The sequence below is a fragment of the Zea mays genome, chromosome 4, assembly GCF_902167145.1.
Source record: "Zea mays cultivar B73 chromosome 4, Zm-B73-REFERENCE-NAM-5.0, whole genome shotgun sequence".
Taxonomy (NCBI): domain Eukaryota; kingdom Viridiplantae; phylum Streptophyta; class Magnoliopsida; order Poales; family Poaceae; genus Zea; species Zea mays.
Genome location: NC_050099.1, coordinates 83,327,486 through 83,355,324, shown reverse-complemented (window position 1 = coordinate 83,355,324; position 27,839 = coordinate 83,327,486).

The window sequence follows — 27,839 nt, the reverse complement described above, 5'->3', positions numbered from 1 at the left end:
TAATAAATTGTTTTCTCTTGTAAAGACTCATCTTAATAAGGTAAATTCGCCCGGTCATATATTTTAGATAATAAACTTAAGATTCGCTCGACTAATATTTATTAGATTAATATTTCGATTAGATTAAATATGTAGTGTTCAACTGCGTTTTTATGATAAACATTAACACAACTAATATTAACTTAACTACTTGTTATTTATTTAATACTTGTTTAGTATAAATGCGTCACCTATTTAGTTTTCCTCGCCTCTCACGCGTGCTGTTCCGCACGTGGTGGTGTTTTGGTTCACGCGTCGTTCGCGCTGGTCGCGCACACTGTTTCGTGTGTCGTCAGCGTGCTATGTCGCGCATGTCCGCGCGTCGGTTGCACGCTATCATGCCGTTTCGTGCATCGTAAATTTGCCTCACTTAGAATCTCTCGCTTTAATTAAAGTACTGGTTTAACTGATAGCTGCTAGTGTAACAGGATAATCGAAATTATATAGTAAATATTATTTATATTTGATAATGTCGAATTAAATGTTATAATTAATATTGATTTAGCATAAACGTGATATCTTCTCGGCCGTAGCTTCGAGTTCAATGTTTCTTTTTCCTCGTGTGACCGTAGTAACACGCTCTATTTCATGTTGCATGTTTTTATAATATTTTATCTTATATGGTGTAATGTTCTTATGCTTATATATATGTTTGTTTGTTTTGTTCCTGTTTGTATTCGCTATGCGTCGCGAATAGATCACGATTCGTTTCCGAGCTTCGAGGGATCGACGGTCAAGCATTGGCGACCAAGTGATCTGATTCTTCGAGTTCTGCAAAGTTGAAGACCATGAGCATCTGTTTGGTGAAGGCAAGTGTCCTCAGACCCATTATGTCCTATCCACTTATAATTCACTGTCCCACATTACATTATTAAAACCTAAGGATTGACTAGTCTGTATTTACCTTATCCTTATTTACCTTTTTGGGTTATCATGGTTAGCTTTATGCTTTTCCTTTAACTTAATCAATGAACATGATGTGATTATTTATGATACGATGATGTTATCTCGATGATGATATTGTGATACTCTATGGGACTCAGGCCATTTCCTGAGTACCTCTCTGTAAGGACCTGTTCGTTGAGTGACCACCCGGGATAACAGTGCAGCCATGAGGGTGGAATGGGACGCCCTTAGCTGATTAATTAGATGAACCTGGGGATGTAATTGGCTTTGCCGGAGGGCCATCAATGGGGGTCGGGGCGTGGTGCTCGCTCTGCCAAGGGGGAGGGGTGCAGAGGTTCATTCGATTTGGTTTTGTTAGTCACCCACCTTGGGGAGGTGTATTGCGTTTGTACAACTAGCGAAACCTAATGAGAAGCTATGCACCAGGGGAGTCTTTGTAAAGGCTACGTAGTGATACCCTGCTAGGCCACCTAGGTAGTGGTCGATGGGGAGTAGCTCTCCCTAGACAGAAAGGGAATCACAACTCGTGGGTAAAGTGTGCGACCTCTGCAGAGGGAATGAAAACTGATATATCAGTTGTGCTCACGATTATGAGTGGCCTTGGGATTCTCTTTGTTTAGAGATACAGATGGCTCGAGATACAATGGTTCTATTTATGGTTTTGGTTCAATGATGATAATGATGTTTCCTCGATGAGGAAATGGTTCACAGGTTGGCCATTACTAAAACTTGGCATCCACTAATAATAAATACCTTACCAACTAAAAGCAACTGCATGAGCTTAACACCACATAAAGCTAGTCCACCTCAGCCAAACGGGACATTTGCTGAGTACATTGATGTGTACTCACCCTTGCTTTCACAAAACACCAGGTTGCCTTTGGTGCAATCTATGCTCAGGTAAAAAAGAAGGCGTCGAGGCGGATCTCCAGGAGTTCCAGGACTTCGACGAGTTCGAGGATTAGGCTAGCGACTTCCCCTAGTCAGCTGCCTATGGTGGGTTTATTTACGTTGGCTACATTTCTATTTTGTGCACTTTGATTCATATTATGTAAATGACTCTAGTCTTTAATATTATCACTTACTCTTTATTGTTATTCGAAGCATTGTGCTATGATGAGTCATTTATGTAATCACTATGTACGTGAGTTCTGATCCTGGCACGTACATGGTTTGCATTCGATTTACCTTCTAAAACCGGGTGTGACAATAGTAAAGATGTGACATTCGTTTCTGTACCATGATTCATCATATGTGTAAGACTTGGTCCTAGCACACATGATGATTATGTTCGCGCCTGAGTCTTGGTGCCCCTGAAACCCAGGTGTGATAGAAGTGGTATCAGAGGCAATGTTGACTGTAGGACGAAACCTAGATAGAACTGGACAACCATTATCTACTTACCTTTGCTACTCTGATCCTTTCTAAAACTTTCCTTAATCTTTTCTCATCCACTGCTGCTTTACTCTGATTACTCTTACCTTTTCTCTCTAAAGAAAAAAGTGGATTTCACACTTTGAAATCTTGTGCCTAAAGTGACCTTTAGGAATAGGAGACCTACTCTTAGGAACAAAACCAAACTATTTTTATAGGTATCTATGTACTTGCATGTTTGTTTTTATGATTGTCAAGTACCGTAATTAGGGGTACCCCAAATGCTCCTAAAACACGGCCGAAAAACATCTTCAGAACAAACCATACACGGCTGTTAAAGTGCGGTCCAAATCAAGGCCACGTCTGCCGAGGGATGTGACCTCATCCAAGCCCAGCCTCGGGTGGGAACAGTAGTATCGAAACGATTCACGCGTCGCCCGAGGGTCCCCTCAGTCAGCAGACGCACCCTCGGCTCGGCCGAAGCCTAGCTTGGGCATACTTTATCGTGTAGCAACCTTGGCCAAATCGCCTTACCAGCCGACCGTATCGCATGCGCATTTAATGCGGGGATCGCCTGACACCTTATCCTGACACGCGTGCCTCAGTCGGCAAGGTCGAAGTGACCGTAGTCACTTCGCCCCTTTACTGACCGATCTGACAGGAAAACAGCGTTGTTCGCCCCGCTCCGGCTACTGTGCCAACCATCGGGATAAAACTGAGTCACGATCTCCCACGAGTTTGGTCCCGGGCGCAGTAGGGGGCTCCACCTTGTCCGACCTCAGGCCTCGGCCTCCACCTCAGCCTTGGAAGAAGATCTCCGCCTCGCCCGACCTCAGGCCTCCGCCTCCGCCTCGGCCTCGGAAGAAGATCTCTGCCTCGCCCGACCCTAGGCCTCGGCCTCAGCCTCGGCCTCGGGAGGAGTCACAACCTCGCCCGAGCCCAGCCTTGGCCTTAGGAGGAGTCTCCGCCTCGCCCGACCTGGGCCTCGGACCGACTACGCTACAGGGGATACATCATTACCCTACTCCTAGCTAGCTGCCTCAGGCTATGAAGGAACAAGACCGGTGTCCCATCTAAGGTTACTCCGGTAACAGGTAATGATGGTTCCCCGCGTGCGCCCATGACGTCGGATCGCTCTCGACCCCTTATGGAAGCAAGACAACGTCAGCAGGATCCATGCCGCCCGACAGCTGTGCTTCTAAAGGGCTCAAGGTGCTTCTCCGACAGCCATGTTAGCCCGTATACAGGGCTCAAGGTGCTTCTCCGACGGCCATGTTAGCTCGTAGCTACACCCCATTGTACAGCTGGGCATCTCCTTTATCTATAAAAGGGGGTGTCTAGGGCCTTCCTAAGGCACGTCGCGGACACACGTTGCCACATAGGAGACGTCGAGGATAGACGTTGAGACAGAGACACGAAGGGACTCTCTCCCTCTCTCTCTCTCGCTCTCGCCCTCGCTCCCTCGCGCGACGCTTGTAACCCCTACTACAAGCACCCCGGTGCGAGATAACATAAGCCACATTTCCCTCTTGTGTTCCATGTTGCATCAACCCATCTGGGTAGGGGCACACAGCAACAAATTCACTGGTTGGCTGACGGACCTTGCGGGTCCGAAATGCCGACAGTTGGCATGCCAGGTAGGGGCTCGCTGCGTGTTAACGAACACTTTCCCGTTGAGTTCCAGATGGGTAGCCTCCAGCAGCCTCTTCAGCCGGGGACGCTGCTCCGCTTCGGGAGTCTCGAGTTCATGTCCCTCGACGGCAACTACAACATGGTACTCCTCCCCCCGCAGCACGACAGCAACAACGACAATCGGCTCGCCCGGCAGCGGCGAACCCGACGACGACTTCCCACCGTGGCAGAAGAGGAACACCCGGGTTTGTCCCGCCACCCTCCTCGCCGGAGGAGGAGGAGACGGGGCAACCGTGGCCATGCAGGAGGCGGCACCTCGTCGGCTGTCGGGCCAGAGCGAGTCGACGACGCCGGCACCCCTGCGGGGGCCATGTCGGGCGTTGTCCTCGCACCTGAGACAACGACGGGTGCCGCTTCCCCACAACGTGCCAACCCTGAGCGGACTGATGACGCCAGCACCCTTGCAAAGGACTTGCTGGGCGTTAGCCTCGTACCTGAGATAACGGTGCAGTCTGTCCCCGACGCGACTTCCCCACCGTCCATCGACCAAGAGGTACCGTCCGTTTTCCACCCTATCCCTTCTAGATTCAGCTTCGATCCACCAAGCGACCCCGCTTCGGTGAGCGCCTTCGTAAAGGCATATCCTAACCTTCCGGGGTACCATATGTGGTCATCTTGGGACCGACTGACGGCCGTCTCAACCTCCGGACTCGCGGGTTCCGAGGAAGACGACGACTCCGACTTCGGTTGGGATTTCTCCGGACTCAGTGATCCTAGTGCCATGCGAGACTTCATGTCCGCATGTGACTACTGCCTCTCCGGCTGCTCTGACGATGGCCACAGCCTCGGCGACGAGGGTTGCGACCCGAGTCGCGAGTGTTTCCACATCGATCAGGGGGATCACGGCGAGGACAACCACCTCGGCATGCCGCAAGATGACAACGCCCCCGTGCCTGCGTCTCGCGTTGACATCCCGCGAGAGCTAGCTGTGGTCCCAGTCCCTGCGGGGGGTCAGGACACACAGCTCGAGCAATTCCGCGAGATGCAGGCCAAGCTCGACAAAGAAGCAGGGCGGCTTGTGCAGCTCCGACAAAACATCGAGCAGGAGTGGGCAGGCCGAGCACTTGCCGGAGGAGCGCCTCATCTGGCCCAAGACGTCCAGCGCCGAATTGTTGACGATGCCAGGTCAAGGCTGCCCCCGGCCTTCAGCGGGGTCGGCCAGAATCTAGCTGCAGCGGCGATGCTACTTTGAACAATGTCGGAGCCATCCACCACCGAGGGGCGGCATATCCAGGGCGAACTCAAGGGTCTCCTGGAAAACGCAGCGGTCCGACGAGCCGAGAGCTCTGCCTCCCGAAGGCAAGGGTGCCCCTCAGAGCATCGCACAACGTCCTCTCGACTCATGCGGGAAGCCTCGGTCCGCACCGGACGCACGCAGGACGGGACGCCTGCTGCCCCGGATCGCCTCGGCGACGAGCACCACCGCCGCGACCGTCGAGCCCGCCTCGACGAGAAGGTGCGCCGAGGCTACCACCCCAGGCGCAGAGGACGCTACGATAGTGAAGAGGACCAGAGCCCCTCGCCCGAACCGCCGGGTCCGAGGGTCTTTAGCCGGGCCATACGACGAGCGCCGTTCCTGGCCCGGTTCCGAGCCCCGACTACCATCACCAAGTACTTAGGGGAGACAAGGCCGGAGTTGTGGCTTGCGGATTACTGGCTAGCCTACCAGCTGGGAGGGACGAATGACGACAACCTCATCATCCGCAGCCTCCCCCTTTTCCTCTCCGACGCTGCCCGAGCATGGCTGGAGCATCTACCACTTGCGCAAAACTCCAACTGGGACGACCTGGTCAAGGCCTTCGCAGGAAACTTCCAAGGTACGTACGTGCGCCCTGGGAACTCATGGGACCTCCGAAGCTGCCGCCAGCAGCCAGGGGAATCCCTGCGAGAGTACATCCGGCGATTTTCGAAGCAGCACACCGAGCTGCCCAACATCACCGACTCGGACGTCATCGGGGCATTCCTTGCCGGTACCACGTGCCGAGACCTAGTGAGCAAACTAGGGCGCAAGACTCCCAACAAGGCGAGCGAATTGATGGACATCGCCACCAAGTTTGCCACTGGTCAGGAGGCGGTCGAAGCCATCTTCCAGAAGGACAAGCAGCCTCAACGAAGACAAAAGGAAGACGCCCCCGAGGCGTCTGTCCAGCGTGGCTCAAAAAAGAAGGCCAAGAAGAAGGTAGAAGCAAAGTGCGACACCGTTGACGTGGATCTCGTCGCTGCTGCTGAGCACAGGAATCCTCGGAAGCCTCCCAGAGGAGTCAAGACGTTTGACAAGATGCTCAAGGAGTCGTGCCCCTATCACAGGGGTCCCGTCAAGCACACCCTTGAGGAGTGCGACATGCTCCGGCGCTACTTCATCAAGGCGGGACCCTCGGCAGAAGGTGGCAAGGACCAAGGCAACAACAAGAAGGGGGGCGACAAGGATGAGGAGTTCCCGGAGGTCCGCGACTGCTTCATGATCTACGGCGGACAAGTGGCGAACGCCTCGGCTCGGCACCGCAAGCAGGAGCACCGGGAGGTCTACTCGGTGAAGGTGGTGGCGCCAGTCTACCTAGACTGGTCCGACAAGCCCATCACCTTTGACCAAGGCGACCACCCCGACTATGTGCCGAGCCTAGGAAGGTACCCGCTCATTGTCGACCCCGTCATCGGCAACGCTAGGCTCACCAAGGTCCTCATGGACGGAGACAGCAGCCTCAACATCATCTACGCCGAGACCCTAGGGCTCTTGGGGATAGATCTGTCCATGATCCGGGCCGGTGCAGCATCCTTTCACGGGATCATCCCCGGTAAGCGTGTCCTGCCCCTGGGGCAACTTGATTTGCCCGTCTGCTTCGGAACTCCCTCCAACTTCCGCAGGGAAACCCTCACGTTCGAGGTGGTCGGGTTCCGAGGAACCTATCATGCGATGCTGGGGAGACCGTGCTATGCCAAGTTCATGGTCGTCCCCAACTACACGTACCTGAAGCTCAAGATGTCGGGCCCCAACGGAATCATCACCGTCGGATCCATGTACCGCCACGCTTACGAGTGCGACGTGGAATGCGTGGAGTACGTTGAGGCCATCGCCGAGTCTGAGGCCCTCATCGCCGACCTGGAATGCCACTCCAAGGAGGCGGCTAACGTGAAGCGCCACGCCGTCAACTTTGAGCTAGCCGAGGCGGTTAAATCCGTCGCCCTCGACCCCAGCAACGACGCCTGCAAGCAAGTCAAGATCGGCTCCGAGCTCGACCCCAAATAGGAAGCAGTGCTCATCGACTTTCTCCACGCAAATACCGAAATTTTTGCGTGGAGTCCCTCGAACATGCCAGGCATACCGAGGGATGTTGCCGAGCACTCGCTGGATATCCAAACCGGTGCCCGACCCGTGAAGCAGCACCTGCGCCGCTTTGATGAAGAGAAGCACAGGGCCATAGGCGAGGAGGTCCACAAGCTGATGGCTACAGGGTTCATCAAAGAGGTATTCCATCCCGAATGGCTAGCTAACCCTGTGCTTGTGAAGAAAAAAGGTGGGAAATGGAGGATGTGCGTAGACTACACTGGTCTAAACAAAGCATGTCCGAAGGTTCCCTACCCTCTGCCTCGCATTGATCAAATTGTGGACTCCACTGCTGGGTGTGAAACCCTGTCATTCCTCGATGCCTATTCAGGTTATCACCAAATCAAGATGAAAGAATCTGACCAGCTCGCGACTTCTTTCATCACACCCTTTGGCATGTATTGTTATATTACTATGCCATTTGGCTTGAGGAATGCAGGTGCAACCTACCAAAGGTGCATGAACCATGTGTTCGGAGAACACATCGGCCGAACGGTCGAGGCTTACATCAATGACATCGTTGTTAAGACAAGAAAAGCCTCCGACCTCGAAGTGACTTTCGGGTGCCTGCGTGCAAAAGGCGTGAAGCTCAATCCTGAGAAGTGTGTCTTCGGAGTCCCCCAAGGCATGCTCCTGGGGTTCATCGTCTCTGAAAGAGGCATTGAGGCCAACCCGTAGAAAATCGCAGCCATCACCAACATGGGACTCATCAAAGATCTGAAAGGAGTACAAAGGGTCATGGGATGCCTTGCGGCTCTGAGCCGCTTCATCTCGCGCCTCGGCGAGAAAGGATTACCCTTGTACCGCCTCTTAAGGAAGGTCGAGCGCTTCACTTGGACCCCCAAGGCCGAGGAAGCCCTCGGAAACTTAAAGGCGCTCTTTACAAACGCGCCCATCTTGGTGCCCCCCGCTGCGGGAGAAGCCCTCTTGATCTACGTAGCCGCAACCACTCAGGTGGTCAGCGCCGCGATCGTAGTCGAGAGACGAGAAAAGGGGCATGCACTGCTCGTCCAGAGGCCGGTCTACTTCATCAGTGAGGTGCTATCCGAGACCAAGATCCGCTACCCACAAATCCAGAAGCTACTGTATGCAGTAATTCTGACGCGGCGAAAGTTGCGACACTTCTTCGAGTCTCATCCAGTGATTGTGGTGTCATCCTTCCCCATGGGAGAGATCATCCAGTGCCGAGAGGCCTCGGGAAAGATAGCAAAATGGGCAGTGGAACTCTTGGGCGAAACAATTTCATTTGCCCCTCTAAAGGGTATAAAATCCCAAGTCTTGGCGGACTTCGTGGCTGAATGGGTCGACACCCAATTGCCGACAGCTCCAATCTAGCCCGAACTTTGGACCATGTACTTCGATGGGTCGCTGATGAAACAGGAGCAGGCGCTGGCTTGCTCTACATCTCACCCCTCAGGAAACATGTGCGCTACGTGCTGCGCCTCCATTTTCCGGTGTCAAACAACGTGGCCGAGTACGAGGCTCTGGTTAATGGGTTGCGCATCGCCATCGAGCTAGGGGTTCGACGCCTCGACGCTCGGGGTGACTCGCAGCTCGTCATTGACCAAGTCATGAAGAACTCCCACTGCCGCGATCAAAAAATGGAGGCCTACTGCGACGAAGTTCGGCGCTTGGAGGATAAGTTCCACGGGCTGGAACTCAACCATATTGCTCGACGGTACAACGAGACCGCGAATGAGCTAGCTAAAATAGCCTCAGGGCGAATGACATTCCCCGGACGTCTTCTCCAGGGACATATATCAACCATCCGTGAAACTCGACGACGCGCCTGAACCCGACGAGACCTCGGCCCAGCCCGAGGTACCCTCGGCCGCCGAGGGTGAGGCCTTGCGCATCAAGGGAGAGCGGAATGCGGTTGCGCCTAACCAAAACTGTCAGACCCCGTACTTGCAATATCTCCTCCGAGGAGAGCTACCCCTCGACAAGGCCGAAGCTCGGCGACTGGCTCGGCACGCCAAGTCATTCGTTTTACTGGGTGATGAAAAAGAGCTGTACCACCGCAGCCCCTCAGGCATTCTCCAACGGTGCATATCCGTCGCCCAAGGACAAGAGTTGTTACAAGAAATACACTCGGGGGCTTGCGATCACCATGCAGCACCTCGGACCCTCGTCGGAAACGCTTTCCGACAAGGTTTCTACTGGCCGACCGCGGTGGCCGACGCCACTAGGATTTTACGCACCTGCCGATGGTGTCAATTCTATGCGAGACAGACGCACCTGCCCGCTTAGACCCTGCAAACAATACCCATCACTTGGTCGTTTGCAGTATGGGGTCTCGACCTCGTTGGACCCTTGCAGAAGGCACCCAGGGGCTTCAGGCACCTGCTGGTCGTCATCGACAAATTCTCCAAGTGGATCGAGGTCTGACCCCTAACCAGCATCGGGTCCGAGTAGGCGGTGGCGTTCTTCACAAACATTATCCATCGCTTTGGGGTCTCGAACTCCATCATCACCGACAATGGCACGCAGTTCACTGGGAAGAAGTTCCTGGACTTCTGCGAAGACCACCACATCCGTGCGGACTGGGCCGTCGTAGCTCACCCCATGACAAATGGGCAGGTGGAGCGTGCCAACGGTATGATTTTGCAGGGACTAAAGCCGAGGATCTACAACGACCTCAACAAGTTCGGCAAGCGGTGGATAAAGGAACTACCCTCGGTGGTTTGGAGTTTGAGGACGACGCTGAGCCGAGCCACGGGTTTCTCGCCATTCTTTCTAGTCTATGGGGCCGAGGCCATCCTACCCACGGACTTAGAATATGGTTCCCCGAGGACAAAGGCTTACGACAACCAAAGCAACCAGACCAACCGAGAAGACTCGTTGGACCAGCTGGAAGAGGCTCGGGACGTGGCCTTACTACACTCGGCGCGGTATCAGCAGTCCCTGCGACGTTACCATGCCCGAAGGGTTCGGCCCCGAGGCTTCCAAGTGGGAGACTTGGTACTTCGGCTGCGACAAGATGCCCAAGGGCACCACAAGCTTACTCCTCCCTGGGAAGGGCCCTTCATCATCGTCAAGATTTTGAAGCCCGGAACATAAAAGTTGGCCAACGATCAAGGCGAGGTCTACAGCAACGCTTGGAACATCCAACAGCTATGTCGCTTTTACCCTTAAAATGTTTCAAGTCGTTTATGTACCTCGCTTTCTTTACATAAATAAAGTCTAACCATCAAGGAAGGATCAGCCTTGCCTCGGCAAAGCCCGACCCTCCCTCGAAGGCTAGAAGGGGGAACCCCCTCTGCGTCAAAATTTTCCTCGGAAAAGTCTTTTGCTAGAACGTCTTTCATGCTTTTCGACTGCTTCGATAACAGAATCCTAAAAACGAGCGAGAGAGACCTTGAACGGCAAGGCCGATCGAGCTGAGGGACTCCTACACCTCCGGGATACGGATACCTCACTCATCACCTTCTATGAAAAGTAACTCACGCTCGGATAAGCGATTCTGCTACCGAACAAGTCTTAACGCTCGAAAACTTTTCTGCCAGAACGACTTTCGTGCCATTTCGACTGCATCGATAACAGAATCCTAAAAACGACGAGGGACCACGTAAGCGGCAAGGCCGACCGAGCTGAGGGACTCCTACGCCTCCGGGATATGGATACCTCACTCACCACCTTTCGTGAAAAGTGACTCACGCTCGGACGAGGGATTCTGCTACCGAACAAGTCCTAACACACGAAACGAGAGGAAAGAAAACGTGGCTTTACAATCCGGCATTAAAATGTTTAGGCCTCAACGGCCGCAAAAAACATACGCATACTTCAAAGCAAACTGTTCTTGCAGGCTCAGACAGCGGCAGGGGGAGGAGCGGCACCCTCGGCAGAATCTGGCCCGGCCCCAGGCGGCGACACGGGCGGAAGGACCTCCACCTCGAAGGAGGAAGCCAGCGCCGCACTTGGACCCTCGACGGCCGCGTCAAGCCTCTGGACCTTGGCTAAGGCAGCCTCCTCATCATCGGGTAAGCAGTACCCCTTGCTAACCCGCTCTAGATCCACATCGTAGTGGGAATCGAGCACGGCGAAGGCCCGCCTGACGCCATGGAGCAGCACCCCGTGGAGTCTGTTACGCACATGGCCGGCCAAGGCCCGCATATGACTCTGGGGGGAGCTACCCGAGGGGACACCGCCGAGGCCAAAGGCCTGGCAGAAAGCCGAGATAGCCTCGGACATGGCCACACGCTCGGCCTCCTTCTGCTTAGCTGCCTCGGCAAGCGCCTTGCAGTTCTTGACGAACTCGCCAAGAGCCGTCTCAAACCGTGCAGACAGCAGGACAACATTCTTCAGACGCAAGGAGAAGAATGGAGACAAAAACAAAGTCACAGAGCGGGCAAAACATACCCTCGGCCCGGGCACGCTGCTATGAGGCCATGCCTCGGGCAGCCCGGACAGACCCGACGACCACGGTCAGACCCTCTGCAAGGGTCCCAGCCCAAGCGATCGCCTCGGGTCTAGAAAGGGGGAAGCCCCCTCTGCGTCAAAACATTCCTCGAAAAAGTTTTTCGCCAAAATGACTTTCGTGCCTTTCGACTGCGTCGATAACGGAATCCGAATGATGGGCAAGAGAGACCTTGAACGGCAAGGCCGATCGAGCTGAGGGACTCCTACGCCTCCGGGATATGGATACCTCACTCGTCACCTTCCGCGAAAGATAGCTCATGCTCGGATAAGCGATTCTGCTACCGACGAACAAGTCCTAATGCTCGAAACAAGAGGAAAGAAGCACGGCTTTATACCCAAATGTTTAGGCCTCAGCAGCCACAAAGAACAAACACACCTACTTGGGGTAACAATGGTACCTAGTCTTAGACGTCGGCAACGCCTTCGGCGGTTGTCCCGACCTACGGCAGATGTCTTAGTACTTGAAGCTATTACATCTCGCCCTCAAGAGGTACCATTACAAAGCTATTACATCTCGCCCTCAAGAGGTACCATTACAAACAGGACTCTGGGTCCATTCCCGCAGGAATGAACAACCTCCACACCGGAAGGCCTGCGGGATAACAAACTCAAGGTGGCTCGCCGGCGACCGCTGCACCAGCAGCGCGACAACGACTTCCGTCTCGGACGGCTAGACAGCAGCAGCGATGGCCTCAGGGCAAGCGCTACCGCTGGAGGGCCCTCGTTCACGTCCCCTCATGGGGGACGAGAACCAGCCATTAAAGCCAAAGAGCCGGATGCCCCAAGCACAGGTGGCACTGGAGGTCTCATCGGTGGAGGTAACCGCTTCGGCAGAGGAAGCCTCACCTATGGCGACCACCACCTCAGCACCGACGACAGCGGCCACCTGCCCACCAACACCGCACCGGCGAGCGGCTGCCGCCCCAAAGCGCACCGGCAGGTCCTCACTCCTGTCCTCGCCACAAGAACGAGAACGGGACCATCCCAGAACATGAGTACTGCCCTCGCGGCGTACGACGTGTTGTGCGACCCCTAGTGCAGCCGATAGCGCAAGGAGGACCTGGACGTGGTCGGCCTGCGCACGGCGCGACTGACACCCGAGCGGCGGACGGGTAGCCGCGCTCCGCCCCAGCGGTAGGAGGTGGCACCGGAAGCAGCGCCAGAGCCGCTCAGGCCGAGGAGCCGGACACGTGGCAGCTGCCAGCGTCACGGACGACGGACGTTCTTCTCCCCCGATCACTGAGGGAAGGAGCGGGTCGCTGCCCACGCGGAGGCAGGCCCCAACTCGGTGCACCCTCCTCCTCAACACGTACGATGAACGTCCTTGAAGCCGAGGACAGAGGGAGGCCACGGCCCGGCTCGCTCTTCCCCACCACGAGACCTGCGGTCATCATCCTGGGTGACCGCCGGCAGGGGACTGCAGCCAGCTGCGTGATGAAAATCCTTGAAGCCGAGCGGTGACTGAAGAGCGCCAACCCCCACGGGGTCGCACTCCTCAAACAGCAGCAAAAAGAAGGCAACGCAGTTGCACCCCATCTGGGGGCTCGGAAGGTGGAAGGGCGCGATGAAAGCGAGAAGTGTGAAGGCATGCCTACTGCCCGAGGGATCAACCCCTTTTTAAAGGCAGATCTCCTCCCTTGCACCCCCAAGCGTCATGGGCAAAGTCTCCACCGACGTGTCCCAGGGTTCTCACCCTCCGATGCAGAGGCTGGGTCCCACATGTCATACGAGCTGACCCAAAACGGAAGAAGCCAAATCGCCGCACACGAAGCATGTAACCGCCCAGCGGTTATAAGCGTTCCCCCATCCTCGCCAAAACCAGTGGTCGAAAGGGTGGATTGCCACGCAAGAAGCATGCAACCGCACCGCGGTTGTGCACCCTTTCGGCTCCGTCGCATCCGGTGGACCAGCATGGAGGCCGGGCCCACACGTCATGTAACCGGCACAACGGTTACTGCGTGCAAGGAAACCGCACCGCCACTCGCGCCAATGCCGCGTCTTCTCGACTGCGGAACCAGTGCCACGACTCGAGGCAACCCTACGCGTGACCCAACAGTGCCAATGGAGTGCAACGATCACGGGTCAGTCAGCCGTGGGGACAGGCGCGACGGTCAATATGGCCAAAAGCGGACCGGCAGTAATTGCAGCAGTAGACGGGCGGAAGCAGCGGTCCAATCACCTACAGGCTCGCACCCTCTCCTGAAACAGCAGGGGAGCCCCCTCCCACGGAGTAAAAACGACGTGCCCGTATTCTGTTCCTCGAACGGCTCGCGCACGCGCAATAGACGCCTCAAGAATCGCCCGTCCCGTCGCATTAACTCCTTGGCAGGGCAAGCGACATCTCCGGCAGGAGAAGCGGGCGCTGTTTCATCTCCGTCATAATGACCGCGTCGAAAAAGGTGCGCCACCTCATTTAAAATTCATGTCCTTTTTCTTTCCCTCTCTCTCTCTTGCCACAGGGACCGGGAAAGGGGGTATCTCGAAAAAGGACCCTTCCCAGCGAAGGAAACGGGCCCCGAGCCCTCCTACTGATCAGGGGTTCGAAGGTTGCGCCCTCCGGGGTTCGGCGACTGCCCCAGAGCACTCGGGCTCCATGCCCTTTACTGATCAGAGGTTCGAAGACTGGCCCCTCGGAAGGGTTCGACAGCCGCCCCAGAGCACGTAGAGTCAGGGATGACCCTGGGTACGTCCGTTACATGGTCGAGGCTCGGGCTACGTTCCCGAGGTACCCTAGGACATTTCCAATCCAACAGGAACGATTTTGTAATGGAATCCCATCGGAGGGAGGCATCGAGCCCTTGGACCCTATCGAATGGTTCCGGGTCCGGCAAATCACCTGCAGGTACTTTTGGAGCGCGCCTCTGGGCCACTAGCCGACCCTTATCGAACGGGGCTTAGGCGTCCACTCGGATCACCCGCTAGCAACTCACTGGAAACACCATGTTCGGTGCCCCCCGAGGGTAACATGGCGCTTTCCCCCCCCCCCCCTTCCTCCTTGCGGAAAGGCAACAAAGGGGCGTACAATAAAAGTCAAGACGGTCCTTGATCGTCCTCTCGCTCCGTGCAGAGGCTCGGGGGCTGCTCTCGCACCAGGCTACGGCCGAACCGTTGACCACGTCAACAAACCAGCGTGAAAACTCGAAGCCTGACCGTACACCTGGGCTACGGCCAGGCCACCTGAGGGAACGACAAGGCCATCTGAGGCATCGCAAAAAATTAAGACCTCAGAGGAGTCAAACCACTCCTCCGAGGCCTCGGGGCTACACCCGGCGGGTGCGCTCGCGCGCACCCACCGGAACAAAATATAACCGAGAAGGGCCGGTCCCCTTGCAAAAAACTGGCAGAACCTCCAAGCGAGTGCCCGCACTCCCTTTAAGGCTCAGGGGCTACTGTTGGGTACCGTAATTAGGGGTACCCCCAATGCTCCTAAAACATAGCCGAAAAACATCTTCAGAACAAACCATACACGACTGGTAAAGCGCGTCCAAATGAAGGCCACGTCTGCCGAGGGACGCGACCTCATCCAAGCCCAGCCTCGGGCGGGAACAGTAGTCTCGAACATCGTTTCCCTCATGAGAAATCTTGAGCCTGTTGAATGTCTCAGTTGGCTCCTCTCCCCTTTTCATGGCGAATCTCCCAAGTTCACCTTCCACCAATTCCATTTTGGTGATCACCGTGACATCGTTTCCCTCATGAGAAATCTTGAGGGTGTCCCAAATTTGTCCGCTGACTTTGTTATATTCATCCCTACATAGAGGTGCTAGCAAAACAGTAGTAGCTTGGACATTTTTATGTATTTGCTCATTAATCAAAATAGGATTATCAGTACTATCGAAATGCACTCCAAAATACTAGGATGGAGAGAAAAAAGTGACTATGCATTTTATGACTCCAAAAAGAATAGTCTTCTCCATCAAAGTGTGGGGGTTTACTGAGTGGAATAGATAATAAATGAGCATTCGAATTATAAGGGATGCGAGAATAATCAAAAGAGTTATTCTAAATAATCAAAAGAGCAATTCTAATTAACTGTTTTCTTTTTCGACGAAGAGTCTTCGCCATCGTCATCCCTTGGTGAAGAGGAGGCATCGCTATCGTAGTAGATGATCTTCTTTATGCGCCTCTTCTTCTTCCCATCCCTTTTCTTGTGACTCGAGCCTGAGTTAGTGGGCTTGTCGCCTTTTGGCTCGTCGATGTAGAGGGTCCCCCTTACCTTTAGGATCCATCTCTTCGGGCGGTTAGTCCTTGAATGAAGAGTACGGCTCCAATACCAATTGAGAGCACCTAGAGGGGGGTGTGAATAGGTGATCCTGTAAAAATCAATACTAAACAACACAAACTTGGTTTATGAAATGTTAGTGAAGTCAAAACCAAAGTGTTATGACTAGAGAGGGAGAGAACTTCTTCACTTAATTGCTCTTCACAAGATGAGTATTAAACATAGAGCAATTATAAAGTGAGTAGAAGTAGAGAGAATCGCACAAGAATAAAGATAGGTGACACAACGATTTTTATCCCGTGGTTCGGCCAAGTGGAACACTTGCCTAGTCCATGTTGTGGCGTCCCAACGGACAAGGGTTGTACTCAACCCCTTTCAAGTGATCCAATGATCCACTTGAATACTATGGTTCTCTTTATCTCAAGTTTATCCCCTTGTGAGGAATCTCCACACTTTGGAGTCTCTCATGCCTTACACCAAAGATCTCGAATGAGCACGAGAGTAAGGAGGGAATAGCAACACACACAAAAGCGAGAGTCGCAGCACTAACACGCACACAAGACAAGAGTGAGCACATGAAAGCAGCACAACGGAGTTACAACTCAGAAAAGTGCTCAAATCTCTAACACGATGAATCAAATGTGCGAATGCAAGGTCTCGGTGTCTTAGGATGTTCAAGAGGTGCTTGGTGTACTACTCCATGTGCATAGGGGTCCCTTTTATAGCCCCAATGGAGCTAGGAGTCGTTGGATCTCCAATTGGTGGGCAATAGTTACCTTCTGTCTGTGGGCGCACCGGACAGTGAACAGTCGTGATTTCCTTTCTTCTTTGGCAAAGTCGACCGTTGCAGCTATGGTCCCCTTGGCACACCAGACAGTCCAGTGGCACATCGAACAGTCCAGTGCGGCCTGGTGACCGTTGGCGCTGGCCACGTGTCGTCGTTTCGTCGCCAAGGTAAGAAAGATAAGAGTAGGACCATGCAGTCCGAGGCTAGTCGGTTGTCCTCATGTGTGGGTCACCATGCATGTTGTATAAGGACCGATAGAACTTAATACCGCAACTTAGAAAGGATAGTGGTAGCTTGTCCTTACTTTTCAATTATCACTGTCGCATCATGGGGATGGGCTGAAATGAACTTTTTTCTGCAGGTACACTAACCTCGATGCGAGTAGTTCGTGTAGTTTTGTGATAACGAGTGAACGGGTATGCCACAACTTATTACGTTAGCATGAATAGGTTGTGAGGTCGTAAGTTACGTGCATGCATTGGCATAACCATCATCTTGTTCATTTCTTTTTGCATCGCTTCTCTTTTGGTGATAGGGTAGGGGTTTTGTCTGCGCTATTAACTAATAAAAACTTTCTTACCCAAATTCTCACCTGTCTAACATTGTAACAGATGGCTCACCGCAGGCTCACTGCCCATAAGTCCATGGGAGGACATGTGCCTCGTCACCAGCTGGCTAAACGTGTTTCTCGACGCCGCAGCTCTTTTCTTTCGGAGTATGGTGTGCCTACCCTGTTGTGGCACATTCTTTTCGCTTTGGGTTACCCAGAGGGAGAGGAACCACGTTAATTCTAGGATAGGAGATCGTGCTCTGGAGGAGAAGATATCTGGGTGACAGATGTGCTCAAGCCTCGGCCAGATAATCCATTGATGGGTGGCTGGCACTTTGGATTGTTAGGCCGCACACCCAGAGAAGGGGCAAGCAGAGCCGCTTATAAGATACTTCAAGATTTGGTGAACCGTTTTCTTGGGGAGATTGCTACCGCCATGCTTGGAGTCTTTCCTAGGGGCGATATTTTCAACCCTAAGTGGGACCAACCAGAAGGTAGAGCTCTAACAGGAGGTGATAGTGAGCAGCAGCGTAGCGACACCACAACATCCAGTGTTATGTTTGCAATGATGCAGCTGTATAACAACGTGGAGCGCAATTTGGAGGTGGTCAATGGTTCTCTTGCCATGGTGCAGAACCAGTTGTACCAGGCTCAGGAAGCGCATGCTGCAGAGTTAGCCCAGGTGTAGGAAGAGTTGGCTCAAGTTACACTTGAGAAAGATGAAGTTGTCCAAGTTAGAGATGTGGCTGTTTTGGACAATGTGTTGTGAATTGGCAGAACTTCACAACATTTCTCAGAGAAACATGGAGAACTTGCAACGAAACATGGAGGAAGAACGTCGCAACATTGCTAACAACACACGCCATGGGTAGCCTCAAGAAGCTCAGGGAGTCAACCAATATTGCAGCTTCAAGGATTTCATGGATACGAGGCCACCGATATTCAAGGAAGTAGCAAAACCCTTGGAGGCAGATGAATGGATCAACACGATGGAGTAGAAGTTCCGTGTATTGAGACTCTTAGAAGATCTCAAGACAGAGTATGCAGTGCACCAATTGCAAGGACCTACAGGGATGTGGTGGTCTCATTTCCGCACCGCTTACCCTGAAAATGCTCCCATTGCGTGGCACCAATTCACCACAACTTTCAGAGGGAACTGGATACCACTAGGCTTATTGGCAATGAAGGTGTCCGAATTCATGAGGTTCACTCAGGGCACACAATCAGTGACAGAATATCTTCATGCTTTCAACAATCTGTCACGCTATGCGCCTGACTATGTGAACACCGAGACCAAAAAGATCACTAGTTTAGAGAGGATTGAGTTCGAAGATGATAAAAAGTATGGGAATTTCCTCCCTCACTTCCTTCAATCATTTCGTCAGTGACTGCTTGACTCAAGAGAACAACAACAACCTCTACGCATTAGCAAAGGGGCGAAAAAGGCCTTTGGAATCAAGAATGTCACAACCTCAAACCACCATTGTGACTCGACCAAATTTCAGGCCAATGATACCCGGAGCAAGATTTTATCCCCCTCCTTCGAAGAAGAATCAACAACAAGTATTTAGGGGTCTGAAGGCGTTCAAGGTGGCCCTACCGCGTGCAAAAGCTAGAAAGGAAAGTTCAGTGGGTGGTATAGCTCAAGTGAAGGGACCTTGCTACAACTGTGGGCAGATGGGGCACTTCACCAAGTCTTGTCCTCGCCCAAACAAGAAGAACAATGTCTATCCTACTCGAGTGCATCTCACCAATGTGGACGAGATTATCGACTGAGACTTGTGATGGCCGATACATTTCTTGTGAACGATCATCCCGCAGTCGTACTATTTGATTCCCGATCTTCTCATTCTTTCATGAGTACTACTTTTGCTCATCGCTTTAACCAATCATCGGTAGAAGTGGGGCATAAGTACCGGATAAGCTCAGATGGGGCTGAGGTTTTCACAAATCGTATAGTCCGAGGGGCAACCCTCAAAATTGAAGGAAGGGAATTTCAAGCCCAATTAATAGTAATGCTAGGATTATCCTTGGATGTGATCATGGGAATGAATTGGATGAAAGCTTGGGATGTCATTCTTGACACCGCAAATCGGACCTTATCGCTAAGAGAGCCACAAGGCACCGTAATGTTTCAGATAACCTTACCTCGCTTTAAGCTGACCAATGTATCCTTTGCAACCGAAGCAACCTCAATTGAAGAGATCCAAGTAGTTTGTGAGTTTCCTGATGTTTTTCCTAAAGATTTGCCGGGACTTCCACCTAAGAGAGATGTGGAGTTTGCTATAGAGCTTAAACCGAGCACCGCTCCAATTTCTCGAAGACCATATAAGATGCCACCCAATGAGCTGGCAGAATTAAAAATTCAACTAAAGGGACTTTTGGACAAGGGTTTGATTCGACCCAATACCTCTGAGTGGGGCAGTCCCGCTCTTTTCGTGAAGAAAAAGGACCAATCCTTGTGGATATGCATAGATTACCGCCGTCTCAACGCAGTGACCATCAAGAATAAGTACCCTCTACCCCGAATAGACATTTTATTTGATCAACTATCTAAGGCTAAGGTATTTTCAAAGATTGATCTTAGATCAGGGTACCATCAAATCAGAATTTGCCCCCAAGATGTTCCAAAGACCATATTTTGAACCAGATACAGGCTATATGAGTATTTAGTCATGTCATTTGTCTTGACCAATGCTCCTAACTACTTTATGTACTTGATGAACTCTGTTTTTATGCCAGAGCTGGACCAATTTGTCGTAGTATTCATAAACGACATACTAGTCTACTCTGAGTGTGAAAAGAGACATGAAGAGCATCTGAGAATCGTGCTAACTAGACTTAGGGAGCACAAATTGTATGCCAAGTTTAGTAAGTGCGACTTCTGGCTCAAGGAAGTACAATTTCTGGGGCACATCTTGTCGGAAAATGGGATATCCGTGGACCCAAGTAAAATTCCGCAAGTAATGGAATGGAAGGCACCTACCTATGTTTCAGAGATAAGAAGTTTCCTGGGATTAGCTGGATATTACCGTCGCTTCATACCAGATTTCTCGAAGATTGCCAAACCAATGACTCAATTTCTGGAGAAGGAACATAAGTTTGCTTGGACAGCAGAGTGTGAAACAACTTTTCGTACCTTACGAACGTTGCTGACCACAACGCCTGTTTTGGCTCAACCGGACATTGAGAAACCCTTTGATGTATTTTGTGACGCATCAGGGATTAGACTTGGTTGTGTTCTTATGCAAGATGGGAAGGTGATAGCTTATGCATCACGCCAACTAAGAAAGCACGAAGCTAACTACCCAACGCATGACTTGGAACTTGACGCCGTAGTCCATGCATTAAAAATTTGGAGGCACTACCTGCTTGGGAATGTGTGTAATATCTTCATGGATCATAAGAGTCTGAAGTACATCTTCACCCAACCCGAGCTCAACATGAGGCAACGCAGGTGGTTCGAGTTGATCAAGGACTACAACTTACAAGTGCACTCTCATCCGGGAAAGGCTAACATTGTGGCTGACGCTGAGTCGGAAGTCACATTGCCACATTCTTCAACCGATACTAGAGGATGGATTTAATCTATTACACCCGACAGTGTTACTCAACATTCAAGTTCGTTGCTCGCTGGAGGATTAGATCATCCAAAAGCAGAAATCTGACAAAGGCATATTTCACATCAAAGAAAGGATGAAGTGCAAACCCAATAGCCGCTTCAAGCTTGACAAAAGGGGTATACTGTGGTTTGATGAGCGTCTAGTCGTACCAAAGGATCAAGAACTCTGGACCAAAATCCTCGATGAAGCTCACCAATCCAAACTATCGGTTCACCCCGGAAGCAGCAAAATGTACTGTGATTTAAAATCAAAGTTTTGGTGGACAAAGATGAAGAAAGAGATTGCAGCATACGTTGCGAGATGTGATAACTGTTGCAGAGTCAAGGCTATCCACATGAAGCTAACTAGCCTATTGCAGTCATTATCTATATACCTAAATGGAAATGGGAGGAGATCAGTATGGATTTCATTACTGGACTTCCTATTACTCAAAAAGGCAATGACTCAATATGGGTGATTGTGGATTAACTCACCAAATCAGCTCATTTTCTGCCTGTCAAAACAACGTATTGACCACCAAAGTATGCATACATTTATATCACAGAAATTGTTCGACTACATGGAATTCTAAAAACCATTGTGTCGGACAGTGGGACACAATTCACCGCTCACTTTGGGAACAACTACTGAAAGGTATGGGGACTAAGCTCGTGCATAGCTCAGCTTATCACCCTCAAACATAGAGACAGACTGAGAGGATAAATCAGATTCTCGAAGACATGCTAAGAGCCTGTGTGCTATCGTCGAAAGGATCATGACAATCGTGGCTACCGTTGGCCGAGTTTTCCTACAACAACAGTTACCAAAGCAACATAAAGATGGCACCATTTGAAGCATTGTACGGAAGAAGGTGTAGAACACCTCTCAATTGGGTCAAAGCCAGAGAACGAAGATTCTATGACAACGACTTAATTGCTGAAGCCAAAGAAAAGGTTTGAATTATTAGTCAGAACATGTAAACAATGCAGTATCGATAGAAGAGTTATGCTGACTAAAGATGAAGACTGCTGACGTTTCAAGTTAGAGATTTTGTGTATCTTAAGGTATCACCAATGAAAGGTGTGCGAAGATTTGGGGCAAAGAAGAAGCTTTCTCTAAGATATGTAGGATCTTACCAGGTTATCGAACGAAAGGGAGAAGTGGCCTACAAAATTCAGTTGCCTGAGGGCATGAGCATGATCTTTCCTGTGTTTCACGTATATCAACTAAAGAATTGTCTTAGAATACCCGAGGAGAAAGTAGAAGTCAAGGATCTGAAGATTGGATTAGACTTGGTATATCAAGAGCAACCCATCGAAGTTCTGGACACTAAGGACCGAATTACCATGAACAGTACGATCAAGACGTATAAGATTCTGTGGTGTCACCATGATGAGCCTGACACAACTTAGGAGACGGATGCCTATCTGCGAGAAGTTTATCCTAACTTTTACCAAAAACGGTTAGTAATCTTAAATCTCGGGGTGAGATTCCTTTAGGGGGAGGGATTGTAACACCCCTGGTGTTTAGCGTATGCATCCATGGCATGTACATCATAATGGCATTATCATGAACATCATCAATCATATTATCACTTCCATGGAAATCTTAAATTGCCACAAAAAGTTGTGAAATTAACCCTTGCTTGCACCAGTAGAAAAACCTAGTTCTCTTAGACTTAGACTTTCTTAAAGTACTAGAGTGTCAGTAATCTCACTTAATTAATTTGGATTGTGTCACACCCGAATTTAAGGGATAAAGTCGGGTGCGTCTCATATGTGTGCCAAAGAAGAACATCACATATAATGACAAAGTGTATAGAGATAAATGTCACAAGTATCATTATTACATAGCGGAAGTCTTACAAAAATAAATTATAACAATAAAGCGAACTAAGTATTATTCCTCGGCGCCATAAAGCTGACTGGGAGACGCCACCTAGATAAGCTCGTACTCTTAATTGTAGGCCTCCTCCTGGACTACATGTTCTTCTTTTGTGGGGAGTTTATATATCGCATGAGTGAGCTCACAAAAGATCATAGCTCAACAAGTTGTGGGGAATAATGTGATGAACTCACCAAACGTGGGAGTTCAGGTGAAGTGTAAGGCTGATCAACAAATAAGGGTTAAAGCTGAGCATTGCTTTTAATAAGTTGGTCGAATTTATTAGCAGTTACTAAATGTAAGTATATACCAAACCAGAGTAATAATAGATCAAAACTAATAATAAACCACAATGCCATGCAAATGACCAGTTAAATTTAATTCCATAAGTTACTCATGTGAGGGTCCGAGCCGCTCATGACCGTGAGCACGATTGATATACCAGTTTTACACTCTGTAGAGGTTGCACATCTTTACCACAAGTCGCGTTACCCATCTGCCAAGGGGTCATGAATCCCATACACCTCTACCAAGGAAGCGAGGCAGTGTAACACTACGAGGCCTTTACAAAGTTCCACTAGCTTAAGAAAAATACAGGAATCCCCTGTCTGACCGCCATCGCAGCAAAATCAACACGAGAACCTCCCTACACCGACCACTCCCCTACTATCGTTACCCTTTTTGGGTAAGGTAGTCATCCACTAGCTTTCCTAATTAGTTAGCCAAGGGCGTCCCATACCACCCTTGTGGTAGCACTGTTTTCCTGGGTGGTTCTCCATGTTCCAATTAACATAATGATCTTGTCATGAACAGTAAATAACAAATTGATAAAAAAGCATGATCATGAATTATGTGTATCTTAATACCCAAAACCACATAAAGCAATAGCAGGTACTACCCAAAAGTTCAGTGTTAAACAAGGTATAAAGATAGCCAAACTGGGGTGACCTATTGGGTCCCATCAAAAATAACCTATGTAGATCACAATGATTAACAAGAACATTATTGGGTAAATAGAAGTGATCAAGGGCACATCATGCCTTCAACGAGCTCCTGCTCAGTAGTATCCACTTGCTGAGTCTCTGGGTCCACGGTCACTTGCCCGTCTATTCGCAACAATACAAGCAAACATGGTATAGGAGAAATTAACATCACACAAAATAGCAAAACAGAATGCATGATAATATCCTACGCATCATAACGAGATCGTTGGTTCGAGAATCACTAAATTCGGAGTTACAGTTAAGGAGTTATGATTTTTCGAAATTATTAAGTGTTCAGTATAGAATAAATCAAGTGGATAACTTTAATCTATGTTTCATGGCTAAACAGAGTTACCAAGTGATAAATAATATTAATACAAAATTAATACCACTGGAATGGATTAAAAAGGAGTTAAAATGAATTTTATATGAATTAGACAAGATTCTAGAATTATTTTTATATAAGAAATCAAATTTGAATTAATTCTTACTAATAAACTGACCTAATGGACTGCGGGTATAAACTTTAGAAAGCTGGGGTTCATTTTGTAAATTTCTGGACCTGGTTGTGACGTTTTCTAAATTGGCTAGGATGGCGGGTTGATTAATATAAAATGCAGGGTCTCTTAAGTAAAAGGGAACCCGTGAAGGGGTACGGTGTGATCACAGCCATCCGATCGAACAGGGACGATCAGGTTTAAATCTCGCTAGCCAGAACCGTTACGCTATGTCGATCCTTGGATCCAGATCCAAGGGTTAACACACATCCACGCCACGGCCCACCACTAGCCATCCAATGTGATCGAACGACCCTGGTCTTAAATAGGTGAAGCGGTGAGCTATCTAATCTAGGCCACCCGTCCGAGATCGGACGGTGGAAAACTCCCTTCCCTCCCCCGACCGACCCAACCGGGCGGCGCGGAAGTCCGACGCGGTGGCCCATGGCCGGACCGCGCAGATCTCCGGCGTGACGCACCAAACTTCGATTTGATCGGTGTTGCACGATGCTCTATGCTAAACGAACAGTGTTGGGGGCCTTCGTCCTCCGAAGGTCCTCAAAAACGTAATTTAACAACGTCTTCCAAGTATGGCTTATGGACAAGTACCTTCGGACTCAGGGTAAAAGCATACACGACGGGAGGAGCATGGTCATAACGAAGGTTGCTGCTGCTCCGAAGCCACGCTCAAGGAAGCTTCGACTCAATCGCAGAAAAGGGAACCGACTTAAAGGGGGGAAAAGTTGTTTAGTCCTCATAGATTTATCTACAAGTCAATAATAAATGTAAAGGACATGACTGTAATTTCTCACAGGCCGCGTCCTGTGCCTATAAATAGATGAACAGTACCCCCGTACTGTTCACGCTCACTTGTATTCGCTTGTGCGTCACACTTGTACTCTTTTGCCTTCTATCAAGTCGAAGGTACTTTTTGTAATTCAATATTGTCCTTATCTTTCTATAATTACACAATGAAGAATGAATATTATGATATAATTATTAGTGTTATTTTTCATGTCATATGTTTCTTCTTCTATTTTAACATTCACTGCAATCATGAAGGTATGACCTTCATGACCTTCGTCTGAGGATCATTATATCCTAAGGGAAATAATGCTTCGAAGGACGAAGAGCTTTAACCTTTAACATTTTATGTTGCCTTGTTCTTAATTCATAGCATTTGAGAACAAGTCCCCAACATTGGCGCCCACCTCCGGTGAACCCTTTTTCGACCACCTTCGGCAAGCACTGATCTTCGTCATGCCGCCGAAGAAAGCTTCAACGCCAGGGGCTACCGCACTACAACCACTGGACCCAAATCAGGAGACCCTTTCTCTTCGAGAGGCCTAAAGCCAGAAGAGGAAGGCCACTAGCCCAACACTCCAAGAGGAGGAGTTGGACCAAGAAATCAGAAACATGGAGATAATCCATCAGCAAGTACAAAGGAAGAAGGAGAATATGGCCCGACTGGCTGATCTTCAAAGGCAGATCGATGAAGCCACTGAAGAAGTACGCCATCTTGCTCAAGACAAACAAGATCGAAGGCCTCAGCACAGGGAGCTTCATTAAGAAGGCTTATTCAATGAGGATGGATGGTATGATGATTTTAATCATGATACCTTTACCTTTGATGATGCTTCTCCCTTGGCAGTAGAACTGCAGGCTATTCCATGGCCTCCATCATACAAGCCACCTTGGCTCCCTATGTATGATATGCATTCGGATCCAAAGTAGTTTTTTATGAGTTATGAAGCAACCATATCTTTATATGGAGGCAATGCAGCTGTCATGGCCAAGTCCTTCGTCATGGAAGTTCGAAATGTGGCCCAAACATGGTATTCTTCTCTTCGGCCAGGGACTATTACTTCGTGGCAGAAGCTCAAGGATATGCTCCTGACAAGTTTTCAAGGCTTTCAGACGAAGCCGGTCACAGCTCAGGCCCTGTTTCAATGCACGCAAGACCATGAGGAGTACCTTTAGGCATATGTCTAAAGGTTCTTGCGTCTCAGAGCACAAGCGCCTACAGTGCCCAATGAAATTGTCATTGAGGCCATGATCAAGGGGCTTCGTCCAGGACCTACTGCCCAATATTTCGCCAGAAAGCCTCCACAGACTCTGGAGAAGCTACTTCAAAAGATGGATGAGTACATCAGGGCTGACAATGACTTCCGCCAAAGAAGGGAGGAAGCTTACAGGTTCTCTGAGATGACCAGGGGCTTCAGAGGAAGAATTCACCCAAGGCATGTCAGGTCAATTCACAACACTCAGAATGATGACAGAGGAAGTCAGCTGCAGAGGCCACAGTATTCTTCACAATCTTCGGGGCAGCAACAAAGCTCTTTTCGGCCGCCAGTTCCAAGAGGCAGAGGCACCTGGGCTTCGGAGGAAGATATGGGGACCAACCCAGGAAGATTTACTGTCTATTTTATGGTGAAGACAAGGGCCATACTACAAGAATGTGCCAAATCACCATCCAAAAGCAGAAGGACATCGCAGAAGCCGAAGCCCGGCAAAGTCAACCAAAGCAGGTCCTACACACTGCTTCGTGTCACTCACCCTACATACCAGAATATGTGGGTAATCATCCTGCAGCTTCTGTTGCTTCGGCTAGTTAGCCACAAGCTTCTTAGCCACAGCTTCCACCTTCATTGCCACTACAACCTGCCTATTCACGAGGTCAGTAGCCAGAAGGGAGCCATCAGACTCATCAGCAGCGAGATCTCAGGGAGGAATCCGAAGCTCGCACAGTCAACAGTATTGTGCCAGAATCAAAACACATCTATTGAGAGATATCCTACCTCTGAAGCATTTTTACATTCATTGTCATTTTGTTTTTAATAAGGAATAATCAATGTAAATCTAGTCTTCTTGTCATTTTTAATTTCTTGTAATAGCTTCGTTCTTGTCATAGTGAAATATATCTTTCCCACAGACTCACGAAGCTCAAAAACTGTCGAAGCACAAAAGTCGTTCCTAATGGAATGCAGAGCTAAAAATCGCATTGCAAATTTTACCGAAGCTACAAAAGTCGTTCCTATGGAGCGTAGTGTAAGTTTGCCGAAGCTACAAAAAGATGTTCCCAAGGGAGCGCAGTGTAAGTTTTCTGCTCAAAAGTCGTTCCAAAGGGAATGCAGAGCCAAATACCGCCGAAATATAAGGCGAAGCGCGAAAAGTCAAAGCGAATACCGCCGAAATAGAAGGCGAAGAAGTTCAAAAGACGTTCCTAAGGGGATGCAGAACTTACACCGAAAAATAAGCGGTGAAGCTGAAAAATAAACGGCAAAGAGATTTTGATGGTTCCTAAGGGGACGCAGAGATTGTGTTTCAGCGTGGGTATGTGTCTTCGGCATTAGCATCATCCTTTGCATCATATCATCGCATCATATCACATAGCATCACATCATCCATCATATCACATCAATGACATTAATTGGATACGAAGCCGATCTTCGGAGAATGCTTTACAAAAAATGAAAAAATGCCAAGGCACAAAGTAAGCTGAGAATTACAGCTTCATCAGTTCTGATGTGGAAAGAAGGATCTATTGTTTACGAAGCATTGATGA